General features: G+C 43.7%; 1 protein-coding gene and 2 long non-coding RNA genes across 3 annotated transcripts in view; 2 read left to right on the forward strand and 1 right to left on the reverse strand.

Annotated features, from left to right (window-relative positions):
- The window catches only part of LOC127610703 (tumor-associated calcium signal transducer 2-like), a 248,813-nt gene that overhangs the window by 167,632 nt on the left and 66,440 nt on the right, over positions 1–14,741 (forward strand). The window lies entirely within an intron of this gene.
- Positions 1–14,741, reverse strand: part of LOC127610756 (uncharacterized) — a 95,402-nt gene that overhangs the window by 42,081 nt on the left and 38,580 nt on the right. The window lies entirely within an intron of this gene.
- Positions 1,365–3,777, forward strand: LOC127610735 (uncharacterized). Its single transcript, XR_007965005.1, has 3 exons — positions 1,365–1,974; positions 2,827–2,924; positions 3,372–3,777. It is a non-coding gene; the product is annotated as an uncharacterized LOC127610735 (long non-coding RNA).

Genomic DNA, 14,741 nt, shown 5'->3' on the forward strand with positions numbered 1-14,741 from the left:
GACTTCACTGTTATAAACTGCACTGTGGAGAGTAGGAATTGAATCACACAGCTTCATTCAACCGCCCAAAAATCATCAATCCTAAGCGCAAACAATGAAAATTGCGGATCCTAAATAGGTGTTACTATTTCCATTTCCCAATGAACTGAGGGCATTTCTCCAGCCCCCAAAATGAGAAAACGCTTGCTACAAAGTGCAATTTATGTGCCATATTCTGTGTCATATGAACACTCAGTCATTGCTTGACATGTACTCTCTCTACACTGACAATCTGCAGGTGAACTTAAAAAAAAAAGTGTGTGTGTGTGTGTGTGCGTGTGTGTGTGTGCGTGTGTGTGTGCGTGTGTGCGTGTGCGTGTGCGTGTGTGTGTTTGCGTGTGTGTGTGTGTGTGTGTGCGTGTGTGTGTGTGCGTGTGTGTGTGCGTGTGTGCGTGTGCGTGCGCGTGTGTGTGTTTGCGTGTGTGTGTGTGTGTGCGTGCGTGTGTGTGAGCCTATTTCAGTTCAGACATGGCCATTTCTGTCAATCGTTTTGCCCCTGGAGGGGGCAACAAGGCACCGCTTTTGTTCACCGACCTCATTAATTGACGGAGTTACCAAACCATGTGCGTGCGCACTCACGTAACTCTGCCCTAGAACGAAAGAGCAATTTAAATAGAGGTCTTAGCACTGACTGTTTAGATGTACAGTACCTATTTTTTGAATTTCCTATTTAATAGAGCATACCCAAGATTTGTTAACCTTTTTTTTAAAATGAGGCCTAGTAAGATTTTCAAATAGCCAACTATTTTGAATCGATGAATTATTTAGAGAACTTGTTGAATTTAAATTGTTCAAATCCTCGGTATTTCAGACTCTATCAGTGAATTTACTTAGATTTCTGTCATTCTCCATGAAAGCAGACTTGTTCTCTTTGTGTTTAATCAAAAGAAGACATTTGCAAACATCGACTTTTACTTTGGAAAACAATCCTCAACATTTGTAGCTATTTTTTGACAAATTATGGATGGAACCAGTAACTGAATCAGTGACATGTGGTGAGGTTCATAACCTGTGAGGCAGTACACCTCAGAAGTTGCATGTAATTTTTAAAATTTTTTTAAGTACATTGAATCTGATGCTCTTGCTGTTTGGATTCGCAATGACCGGCCCGGACAAGATCTGAGGTGAAACACTTCCCCGGAGGTGTTGCTATGGAGATTTATGCATTGACTCGGCACCCTTGAACAAAAATGAACTGTTGTTCAAATACTGTTCACTGGCGCCAGAATAAGAGTGCATTCACAAACGTTCATCAGGCAACGTTCATTCAGTCCGCCCACGTCGCCCACATAAAAGTCATTCATTAAACTCTTTGAGCGACAACACTTTTAATCAGTGTATTTTAATTTCTTGGCTTTCTGCATTTTTTTGTCTTCTGTGATGTGTATTGTATTCCAAATGCCACAAGGGACAGGTACTAGAGGGACTATGTGATGGAGACCCAAGAACCGGAAAGTGGTCTTAACTGGATCTGGTCTGAATTTGTCATTTTTGATTGATTTCGCAACATGAGCTCAATCACCAGATGCCCAACTGCTCTAAATTCAACTCTTAATCATCAACGGTAGATTGCTGCTTTTGTGAATCATGACCAAACACACACACACACACACACACACACACACACACACACACACACACACACACACACACACACACACACACACACATACAGATTTTAAATGCCAAGACATTCCTTCCTAATTGAATAACTTTGGAAATACATTTGACAAGCACAAACCAATCTCTCTCTCTCTCTCTTTCCCTACTCATCTTTGCCTTGATTTGTCCTCGCCAGTGTTTGCCTTTCCCCGGCCTCCATTTGGCACTTATGTAATGTGGTGGTGAGAATCTGCTGGCTGAACAAACAGGGCTACATCACTGGGGATTAGAAGCTGTCAGATGTGACCCACATGTTGTGCCACCTCCCTGCAGGTAAGTGCCGGCTGGTGAAAACCCCAAGCCCCCAAATACATCTCTCTTTTTCTTTCAGTCTCACACACACGCACGCACACACACACACACACACACACACACACACACACACACACACACACACACACACACACACACACACACACACACACACACACACACAAGGTACCTTTGACCCACATATTCATATATCCTCGCCCAGAAGAATCATGTTCCAGGAACAGGGCCTTTTATGCATAGGTGATTCCAGGTGATTACAGTGTAGCATGTGTTATGGTTGAACCTGTCTCAAGGTCTCCTATTGTTGTGCTTTGGCTTTTGTTTAGGCTGTGACTCAAACCCTGATAATGCACTGACAATTGGGTCTGTGTGGAGAGGGGCTTATGTATTGCTATTGTCCTCCTATCATTTGTCATCTAATGACAGCCGCATTTAAGCTGTTTGGAAGCCTTCAATTGTGCCAAAGGGTGAAATTTTTCCTGCACTATGAGGAGAGATGTCAAGAATGTTGGGGGTGTTGCTGCTGTGTGATGCTCTGGGGTAGTTGGGGTTAAGGTGCCTTGCTCCAAGACATTACGACAGTATGTGGGAAGTAAAAATGGCATGTCTGGTGACCACTCCGCTGAGGGTCGTCCAACCTCTATGGCGGACAAAGTATTAGTTTTACATATATATTGTGTCTGTTATGAAATACACCGGCATCAAATATTAAGCTTCCTTTAAAGGCGCAAAAGTGTTTTGAGACACAAACCAAACACAGGGCACAGACAAACAACCTTCACACCTATGAAAAAAATCTTCAATCAAAAACTCTTCAATGAATCTCACATGGTTGTTTTTTTTTCAATGTAGTAGGAAACTGCAGTACCTGGAGAAAGCACACGCACATGGGGAGAACATGCAAACTCTACACCGGAAGGGACCGAATATGAACCCGCAACGTGAGATCTGTGAGGCAGATTAAGACGTTCTAACAGCTATTTGCAGTACAATTATATTTGAAAGATCGTTCGTCTCGTTTCCCTTATTCTAGCAAGAACAAATCCAAATATCCCTCATGGTAGCAATGACATATTTGATCCATTCAAATAAACGCAATTAAAGCATTCTGTTTGAAAGGAGCAACATTCCTTTTATGAAAGATAACCAATTGACTCAATTCTAAGTTTCCTTTTGTGTCGACTGCAAAGACTTACATTCAAACCTGAGTTCCTAAAAATATCAACATAAAAACATGAGTCGGGCATTATTCACGCTTACTGAAAAAGACCGTCCAGGAAACTGGATGAGCTGTTTGGCACTGGGTCTAAATCGCAACATTTACATTAACATTTATTATCTCTGTGTATTCCTTTTGTAATCGCTGACTCACAGCTTCATATGTCATGATTCTGCAGCGCAGGCCAGCGAGAACGAGGTCTGCAAGCCTAATGAAATGCTTGTTCGGAGAGGCAGCCTGAACTTGTTAGCATTCAGCATCGCCACGGCAACGCGTAGGCAACCACAACAACACACAAGCAATCACGTCAACATCATCTACTGAATGGACAAGCAGCAGAAGTCAGCCTGTTTGTGTGCACATTGTGTGTGTTTTCTAATCAAGGAGCAATGTTTGTTTGGTTGAATGTGTTGCGATGATGATGTCAAAACTAAAAAGTTCCGTTTTTCCAGTGCCAATGCCTGAAGTATTATCAAAAGAGTTTAGAGAGGTTTATTCTGGCACGTCCTGAGATAGACTGCCTTTGGAGGCTAATCAAAGTGCAAGTGATACATCCCACTGACTCAATCTCTCTTTCCTCAACTTGTTTTGCTGGTAGAAACCACTCTTGTCTATATCCTAGAGACACAATCGTTGTTTTGTGTTCCTTCATCTTTAGAGTGACGTAGTGGTCTTGAGTCATGAGGAATTTTGTTGGACATTAAAACTTGTTTATCTGTCCTTTTTATAGCTGTCCTTTAACAACGAGCATCCTCTGACGACATAAAGGATCAACTGTGAAGTAACTTTAGAAAATCCCAAATGATATGTTTTTATGTCACAAGTGAAGCCAATAAACAAAATACATTAAATAAAGCGTGAACAAACACTTTACGCCGGTCACAAGGACAGTTTTAAATGGTGGTGGGCGCAGACATTCAACCGTTTCCTACATTGGGCACTGGTTCTTTGTGTACCCTAACAGGAATCATTCAAGAATAGATGTGCGTTCCTCTGGGCAATTTAACGTAATCTCCTTGAAGTTCTTTCAATTCAGACTTTGTCTGCTTTGACCTTCTGAAAGAGCAAATCAGTCTCCTTGCTGAACTTGGGGTTTTCCTCTACCTTCCGCCACATTTCTAGACTTTCGATGCAAGTCAGGTACGGCACATTTAAAGGGATAGAAAGAAACCACTTGATTGATTGGACATGGTTGGAATCGTCTGTGTTGATGCCTGAATGGTGCAGACAGCCTCTGTCTAACTGCGCCAAGCTGCGTCAGTCTACAAAATGGCCCAAACTTTGCCTCACTACGCCCCTTGCACATCTGTGCGCCAGACTTAATCTTGGCACGAAAATACGGCCCATTGTGTTGACCCACACGTAGACCAGAGATAACATCTTGATTTTGAACCATCATTGCTTACTATTCAATCAAATTTGTCAGGGTCCGATAGCATCAGTCAAAAGCGAGTGTTATTATACTCCATCCATCCATTTTCTGATTCGCTTGATCCTCACAAGGGTCGCGGGGCATGCCGGAGTCTATCCCAGCTGTCTTCTGGCAGTAGGTGGGGGACACCCTGAACTTGTTGCCAGTCACTCGCAGGGCACACATAGACGAACAACCATGCACACTCACAATCACACCTCGGTACAATTTATAGTACAGTATTCCATGAACCTGGCCTTGCATGTCTATGGAATGTGGGAGGAAACCGGAGTACACGGAAAAACCCCCACACAGGCCCGGGGAGAACATTCACACTCCACACAGGAAGACCGGAACGGGAATCCAACACTGCACCTATGCTGGCCGACTCGCTAACCATTCAACCACCGTGCCGCCCATTATTATACTCATCAAGGCAAAATATTTGATACTATTTTAAATGGGCTTCATTTAATGAACCCTTTCATGCACCCTGCAACCTGATAATATGATAAGCTGTCCACTGTAGTAACCACTGTCCCTGAAAGGATTAATATCAATATATTACATATCATATATTCATTCATTCATTCATTTTCCGAGCCGCTTGATCCTCACTAGGGTCGCGGGGGGTGCTGGAGCCTATCCCAGCTGTCTTCGGGCAGTAGGCGGGGGACACCCTGAATCGGTTGCCAGCCAATCGCAGGGCACACAGAAACGAACAACCATTCGCACTCACACTCACACCTAGGGACAATTTAGAGTGTTCAATCAGCCTGCCACGCATGTTTTTGGAATGTGGGAGGAAACCGGAGCGCCCGGAGAAAACCCACGCAGGCACGGGGAGAACATGCAAACTCCACACAGGGAGGCCAGAGCTGGAATCGAACCCGGTACCTCTGCACTGCGAAGCCGACGTACTAACCACTGGACTACCGGGCCGCCCCATATCATATATAAATGTTATTTTACAATGTCGTGATAGGTCTGTGTAAATCTACATTATTGATGCTTATGAGGATATAGTTGATTATGTGGCAACCTTAGTGTCCACGTCTGTTTGTAATCGCCTTAATCTCAAGTGTAATCGGTCTCCCATTAAAAAAAAGAAGAAAAAAGAATGATAACAATAAATAACTTTAATAAGTGAAACTAAAAGAAATGTCAAGTATTGCAGTAGCAGGGAGGATTTGTTTAAAAAAAAGAAATAAAAAAAACTAAACAAAAAAACAAAAGTAATACTATGCCTTTAAACAAATGATGGAAGGTCAGTCAGTGATAGTGAATAAGACATTGAAAGACTTCTCTCAAGCTTGCTGTACACGCGTTTTGCAGGAGCAAGTGAAGTGTGCGTCATCATGGGAACTCTCGACCCAGAGCACGAGTGGACACACGCACCCACGCGATGCATGCATTGCCTCTCTCTCTCTCTCTCTCTCTCTCTCTCTCTTTATTCCCTGACACACAGTCAGACTCACAAATGCGCTCGCGCACACACACACACACACACACGCACACACACACACTGCTGAGTGCTGTTATTGTTCACAGTGCTGTGTGATGTGTCATGACCCTCACCTTTGCACTACTTTCTCCTTGGGGTCACCTGCCTTATCCCCCGTCCCTCTTCTTCTATCTTCAGAACTTTTTGTCTTTTTTTTTTTATCCCGTATGCATTTGGACCATCCCTTTCCTGCCTAACTAACAATTGGAGGAACTCAGCGGTGAGAGGTTGCTCTCTCATCTATTTGTAACAAACACACGCACACACTCTCTCACCTCTATGGGGACACACACACTCACACAAACACACACACACAAACACAGCTTTCCTGTTTGTTCATTGTGTGAGGATAGTTGAAGACAATTAAAAGCACTGCATTTTATGTCTTTATGAAGTTGTATGTTAAAACTTTGCAATGAAATAAAATGTCAGCTTCCTAAAGACATCACAGTGGTTGAATATTGGCAGTCATTGCTTTGTCTCGCAATGCCTGCATGATAATATGGTCCTAATTAAGAAGTTTTTAAAAAACTGTAAACGTATATAATCATACATGTACAGTATTTTCTTTTCAAACTAAGTCCCTCGCAATTCGCTCGCAGAGTGCAGGTTGCGGTTTGGGGGATAACCTCCAGCCGCTCTACTGGACGGCACTTTGTTTATTGGCGGCATTTTCTACAGCCTTCTGCAGCGGTCATGGTGTCTGTGTAAAGTTTGTCTTTTGAAGATGTGGGGAACCAAGTCCTGAATGTCTGCAAAGCTCGCTTTTTGTGTTTGTGCGTCTATTCAGTTGCCACGAGTGATGATACTCTTCTGAAAAGGTTAATTATACTTTTGAATAATGATTTCACGGAAAAAGCGGAATCAAACAACACTTGACTGACCTTATCTAACATCGTCATGCAGAATCAGCACACAGAGTATACACACAGCTGGAAGTTGACCTGAATCCAGAGGTCCACTGCGCTGATTGACAGCTGCTTTAATAAGCAATGATTGGCTTTAATCTCACCTGCGATGGGCACATTGCCGACCAATCATAAACGAGGCACACACACAGGCATACTGTTGCAACCCCTGCCATTCTCCTCTAAAATTGCCTCCTCGATGTCTCAAACTGTGTCTTAAGTTCATCTGGAAATGAAGACGTTCTGTTTGATCTGCACAGGAATTTCCCTCTCCCAATCTCCAGGAATGAGTGAGAGAGAGGCTCACAATGTCGGAGTTAAAAGGGTTTGGGCTCCATTGAAACATTGCCCTCTAAACTCCCCGCAGAGCCCCTGGGGCCCCCATTACAGTTCGGGCCTTTATAGAAGGAGCTCGGGTGCTGAACACTGGGCCTCCTTGTATTTTCTATGAGCTCCGACCGAGCGCCATTGACAAGCTCCACAATGTCCTTTACAGTAGAGAGGGCTCTTTTCTCTGAAGGGTGGTTCGAGACTCAGAAAGGGGAACCTCCTTTTGCACAAGGAGCCCTCTCCAAAAGGGCCATCTGCAATCTGTTGCTTGCTCCCAGCCCAGTCCAGCCCCTTCAAGTCCCTTTTATTGGGAAGCGGCAACAAACAAGGACAAATCGACCGCAAATTCCTCAGTACCTGGCAGCCACTTTAAATGCTCCAGCACTTTAAATGCTTTCTCCTTCTCGGAGCTATTCTTTAGCCCTCTACGAGCATTCAATCTTCTCTTGCTCTCTCTTCTTGTGCTCCCCATAATGCCCGAAGGCCATTTTTTCCACCCAAACTACCCTTTTACTCTTGTTCCCTTTATTCTGCTCCCTCTGCGTATTATATCCTACTACTAAAGTGGCATTTACTGTACAGGAGGTGAGAGGACTAATGAACAGATTTCCAATGAAAGGCCTTTACACAAAGCCGCTGAATGGGAATCTGTTTTACAGGGCATCCACATTTACCGGCAACTAAATCCCATGTTCCTTTCCCGCCAACTGAGATCAGAACTGATAAGAAACAACAGAGATGGGGGGTCAAACCACAATACAAGAAATGCTCCTGTTCAGTGCCTTTTTTGAGGAGTAACTGAGTACTACAGCATTAACATGAACCTTTTGATTTACCTGAAAGTATTGATTGCTCACCATTCGACTGCAGGAGTGGGGCTGCTTGGACAGAAATGTCCTTCCCTCTGGTCACAGCTCTGACTTAATTAACTTTAGATTGAATCGAGGTTCCATGAGTTTCTCCATCAGTTAATTAACACGATTTCACCAAGACGTGAACAGATTGAAAAAAAAAATGTTCCCGCATAGCAGTGCAGCAGTGAACAGCACAACATCCATAAAAGCATGTGTAGTGGCATTTGGAGTCCAAACCACGATATGATCACCTTTTCGATGAACAGCACCACAGATTATGAAGTAAATCCTCTGGTGCAACATCAATGACTTGGTTTGGATTGCTGAGTTTTAACAATAGGGATCTCAAAGGATGCTCTTTCAGCCCTGGACATATTTGACACACACCTGTCTCCATCCTCACATTGTCCATTCGGAGTGGAGTCAAGGAAGTGATACTTTACCGACCAAACATTCCAACTTGTAAATTGTGAAGTAACTACTGATTCGCAAGTGCTCTTTTCTTTCTGCACCTCTGCACGGTGAGGCCAACGTGCTAACCAGTCGACCACCGTGCTGCCACACCACAATCACATGTCGCGTAAAATTCTGGAATGATTGATTTGTGAGAAGATGTATATTCTGGCAAAGCAGTAAGTGGTTAGCATGTCGGCCTCGCGGTGCAGAGGTCGTGGGTCCGATTCTGGCCCCGGCCTTCCTGTGCGTTTGAATGTTCTCCCCGTGCCTACAAGGGGAGAACTGTGTACCTATGTGTACTCTGGTTTTTCCCATGTTCCAAAAACATGGTCGGCAAAGCGGATCTAAATTGTCCGTTGGTCTGAATGTGAGTGCAAATGGCTGTTTGTCTGTCTATCCCACTATTGAGTGGGATAGACTCCAGCACACCTGTGTCCCAAGTAAAGATAAGTGGTACAGAAAATGGATGGATAAAATACCGCATATTCCCTCAGCTCCCTATTGCTTATGTATCGTGTTCAACAGATAATCACATGATGACTTCTTCCAGCTCTTTTGCCTTTTTCCATTTGGGTAACCATCAAAAGTATTTTTTTCCCCACACGGTTCAAATGAACTGTACACCTCAGTTTTGTGGCAGAACTACCGTATCAATCCAGGCTTGGGACTGGCACGGGATCATTTCAACATGAGCGTGTTGGACCACTGGTCAGAAACTGAACCAACACGAGCTATTTAAAAGGCAACACCGTGCAACACAACACAAGTGTTGCCCATATGGTGAGTGTATCTAACCTTTTACACAAAATACTCTGACTGTTGTGACCCGTAGAAACCCGTAGAATCCTGAAAATATAACTGACTTGATTCAAACACGGCTGTTACTCCGAGTCCATATTGCACAAAGTGAAAGTGCTGTGTCAAGCTTATTTAGGAAATTTAATTAACTATCTCCTCACATACTAAAAAATTACAGAAGAGCAACTGAACAAAGGGAATTCTTTGGTCACATGAATCGTCTGTCAAATCCTCACGACCATAGCCCATAAAGCCGAGAGGATTCACTCATCCAAGTTCACTCACTCCTCCGTGCACATCTGCTGTCCTGGACAGCAAGGTTGGCGAGCGAGGCAAGGGGCCTATTTGGGGCCTGGCAGTCGAGGCACTTGTCTTTGGAAAGGCAGAGGGAGCTGGCAGTGCACGGACGGGGGGTGAGATGCCACAGAGCAGTGTGCAGGCTTCCATGGAGATACTGTCTTACAGTGTTTACAACCTCCCAATAGTGTGTCCAACCTCTCCTCCCATCCTTCTATCCCTTCACAGGCCCACTGTGTCCTTCCTCTTCTAATGTAAATGTTGGGGGCTGGCAGGCTGATGGGTGTGTATGTGTGTGAAAGGCTGAGTAACTTGTTTTGGTGATTCTCTGCCTTCCTTCTGTGTCCTTGTTTAGGCAGTGCTTTACGATGTCAGCCTTTCATTTTGTAAACCCCCCCTGCTTCCCCACTGTCAGCTCTGTCTTCTTCCAGGCCTGCTGCCCGCCAAAAGGCTACTGCTAGTGCCATTGGACAATCACACTGCCTCCTATTAAAGTGAGTGAAAGGTGGCGAGCCTGAAGAGTCCAGTCTGGCTCTGAGCAGTGCGCATCTGCCGGTGTTAAGATGCCAGTCCTGAAACCCGGCCAATAGCTTTTTGTCACAGACAGAGAGTCAAAAGCATTTTCAAGCAGTCAAAGGCAGGTTTGCTTTCATCTTTGATACCATTTATTTAAACCCTCACTCTACTAAAATAAAGGAGAGGATCGAGCCACGTCTTTCCAAAGTTGTTTTTCCATCCATGAAGATGAAGTTGTCAATACTGTGAGAGGTATATTATATGAACATAAATATTGGTACAGAAGGCCACTACTCCTCTAGGATCAAAATGGAATAAAATAATGAGCTGGGACTATGCAAACAGAACAACATTCAAGATGCAATCATTAGTTTAGTAGACAAAGTTTACTTTCAAATTGAGCTCGTAGCAGACGTGTGACGTCATGCACGATGTGATCATGACATCTCAATACAACAAGTTGCTGTTTTGTCTGGCAGTAGCACAACCTTCATGTTGCTCCCCACTTAGCTATTGATCTGTTTCACATCACAAACATTCCATTTGTGCTTCAGCTAAATGTGGTGTTGCCCACATTAAGCATTTGCAATCAGAAATGGTGAACTGGCCCCAGTCATTTTCCAAGCAGACAGAGTAGGAAAAATAAAAATCATTCCAGAGTAGAAAATGACCCTTCCCAGACACCTAATGCTGCATTCCATGAAAGTGGGAAGTCAGAGTTTTTCAACCTTCGACTTGGAAAAATGCACTGGAATGCCACGAAAACTGTGAGGTAGGTTCAAGTGGCATACGTCGGAGAAAAAATATCTACCCTGACTTTACCCAGTCGTTATCATCATCACTAATGGCAGGCAGGGTGGGGACGACAACACACATCCCAACATTGACATAAAACATCTGGGCAGACATTACCTAAAAAATTTCACACAGTCGAAGGGCACACAGAGACCAAAAACCATCCACGCTGACACGCAAACATTGACAATTTAGAGTGTTCCATTCACCTGCCACACCTGTTTTTGAAATGTGGGAGGAAACTGGAGTACCTGGAGAAAACCCACACAGGCATGGGGAGAACATGCAAACTCTGCACAGGAAGGCCAGAGTCGGAATTGAACCCTGCACCTCTCCACTGTGAGGATGACTTTCTAACCAGTCAAACACCGTGCGGCCCAAAGCACAACTATTCAACTGTAACGTGTGAGTTTCATCAACTTACCATGTTTCGTAAGGCTAGGCTTCTTTCGCATCATTTTCGGACTTCAAGGGAAAGAGAAAATTAGATGTGCTCCAGGTCTCTGCTGATTGGTTGAACGCCACAGTCATGTGTTCTGTGATATTAGGTGACCACTTCTGAATGGCTAAATGAGGACTACATGGTTCTTCACCTCACTGAGGGCCAATGGGTTAGCCATTTACAAAGTGTGCGGAAATTACCAAAAATAGTCACTTGCCCTATAAAGGGGTAATTACTTTTAGACGGAATGCTTTGAGGTCGTAACTAGAACAAGCCGAGTGGGATAAGTCTGACTTCCCACTTTTTCTGGAATTGAGCATAAGATCCAAAGGGACACACACGTGGGTTTGGTCCCCAGTGTCGTTGTTAATCAAATGTGTCAGGTAAAAAGCCCTGTGCACAGACTCCACCGCTCATTGACTGCTAATAGTCTGCGGTTTCTGTTCTGACCCTCAAAAATCAATCAGCATTCTGTCAGTTGTAAGGCTCCGTGAATAGCATTTCGTGTATGTGTGAGTGTCTGTGTACGTGTTTGAGTACAACTCTGAGCCATTGGCTGAATGTTCTTCAATAGGTATGAACATGTAAGGGGGAAGTCGTGCAAGTGTTGGGAACACAGTGAGTTGAACCTCCAAATTTCAAACAAACAGTATACCGCTAGTTCCTTCAAGTAACAGATAAAAAGCTCTCCATGTGGCCCGCTTTTGTTCATTTCAGACCAGATACTCCAGTTAAAAGCAGACATACACTTACCATATATAACCGCTTGGATGGAGCGGTACTTTTTCTCAGCCGTAGCTGAGTTATACAGGGAAACAAATATATAGAGGCCGCATATGACCATAGTGTGTGCGCGGGTGTGTGAAAAACTCACACCAAAATAGCACTGAGCATCAGACAAGGCTGTGCTTACTGGACCCTTTATAGGCTTTTGTGGCTTCAATTTCCTTTCTTAGTCTGTAACTAAGTCGGACTTCACCAGTGTGATCTAAAAATTTATGTCAAGAAATCTTGACATGGTTCAGACAAAAAAGCAATCCATGCATTGTCACAATTTACAGCAATAAAATGCTTGAGTACTCTAATCTCTGCAGTCATTATTCATTCAGTGTTTTTTAAGTATTTAAAACAATTCTGAATGAAAGATTTATACTTAGGTCATTGACATTATGAAGAAATATGACTCATAAGATCCATCCACCCATTTTCTAAAATAAATATATTTGTCGCCTGGTCGATGATCGAATGCATCACTTTTAAATACCTAGTAGACGTTATGGGCCCTTTTTATAGGTTTTTCTCTCTCAGGGGAATAGACTTGGTGATTTGACCCAAAAATGAAAGGCACACCCAAGAAGTAACTGGTGCCACAAATCTGATGAATGGAAATGAACATATTTGCATATTTACATTCATCCATCCATTCTCTGAACCACTTTATCCTCACGAGGGTCGAGGGGCGTGCTGGAGCCTATCCCAGCCGTCTTCGGGCAGTAGGCGGGGGACACCCTGAACCGGTTGCCAGCCAATCGCAGGGCACACAAAGACGAACAACTATCCGCGCTCACACTCACACCTAGGGACAATTTAGAGTGTTCAATCAGCCTGCCATGCATGTTTTTGGAATGTGGGAGGAAACCGGAGTACCCGGAGAAAACCCACGCAGTCCCGGGGAGAACATGCAAACTCCACGCAGGGAGCCCGGAGCTGGAATCGAACCCAGTACCTCTGCATTGTGAGGCCGACGTGCTAACCAATCATTGCCTATCTATAGACAACTAACTTGCACGGAAGAAGCTTTAATTAACAAATAACGTAATTGCTTCTTCCAATTGAAAACTTATCTGTCCTTCATGTTTGGATATCCAGTATATTTGAGATGAAGTCATGTGAAGACATACAATTTGAAAATTTGACAATTGACTATTCAGGAACAATATAGCCAACATGATTTAACTGCAGAAACTTGGAGAATATTGCTTCCTTTAGTCTATGCATATTGGTTGAGCAAGCGAGTTCTTTTCTTTTAAATTATGGCCAAAAACAGCCTGAATATGGAGAACGCTGGTGGCTTTGCAGCGTCTGGTGAAGTTAGTGTTTTGTTCTTCACATAATTATCTTTCCATGTGTCCTTTTGGTGGCCTGTGTGCACTCCCAGAGAGCATAATGCAGCCCTCACGCTCTCCCTGTGCATTTGTCTGTGTGCCTCTAATTGTCTGTCCTGTCTGCCCACATTAGCAGCCTGTTTGTTCCATGGGCCTGAAAGTTGTCGCGGGCCCCCGCATAGCAGAAGCTCAAGCAGAGTTGGGGGATACGATACGGTTGGGGAAAACAAGGGCTGATGGTTGTTAGTGGTGAACTTGTATATGCGTGTGTATGAGTGTGTATCTGTGTGTGTGTTTGTGTGTGTGTGTGTATACGTGTATGAGGGGTCTTGCCATGGTGCCTGGCCCTAATGGGATCAGAGGGGAGTGACAGCATAAGGGGGTTAAGGTCAAGCTGAGGTGCTGCCAACTCTGGTTAACCAGGAGCGTACCCGACTCCAGCGGGGACAATTGCTCTCTCACGCCATCGCTCCCACTCTTCTTTTATCCCACTTTCTCTGTCTGACCCCCACCCCCACCATCCATCACTAACTCATTCTCCTGCCATTTTTTTGTCTTTGTCCTTTGTCCCCCTCCCAGCACACCTCTAGGACATTTCTTTTACTAATCCATGATACAGCAACAACAAAACCATCAGAAAAAAAATCGACATAATAGGAAATAATTGAAAATAGTCAGAAAACAATGATATTGGTTTTGATCTACTAAGTTTGTCCTTTTTGTAAATGCATTATGGTATATTTCAACCAAATTTGAACACTGAATATTTGTATTTGTCACTGTGAACTCGACATCCTGTTTAGTCTTCCACTGATAGGGTAAGTTTTTTCACAAGGTTTGACAGAACATAATTTTTGCTACGTTGGTCATGATATGTTCAAGTTCAATGAAAATGCAATTCTCTAGATTTTTCAACACCAACAGAGTCAACAACTCTTTTTCGTCGAAGGAAGTCTGTCCAATATCTCTGCAAATTACTGAAGCCTTTGCAGAAATGTATGTAAGGTTTATTTCACGTATTCATTTTCACACTAGGAAACCACAGCTGTCATTTTGATGGTTTTCAAACTTTGATGGTTTATGACTTGGCATATATTGACTGACAATACTCTTGATTCTTCCTATTTTTGTA

This window comes from Hippocampus zosterae, chromosome 11, assembly GCF_025434085.1.
Source record: "Hippocampus zosterae strain Florida chromosome 11, ASM2543408v3, whole genome shotgun sequence".
NCBI classification, from domain to species: Eukaryota; Metazoa; Chordata; class Actinopteri; order Syngnathiformes; family Syngnathidae; genus Hippocampus; species Hippocampus zosterae.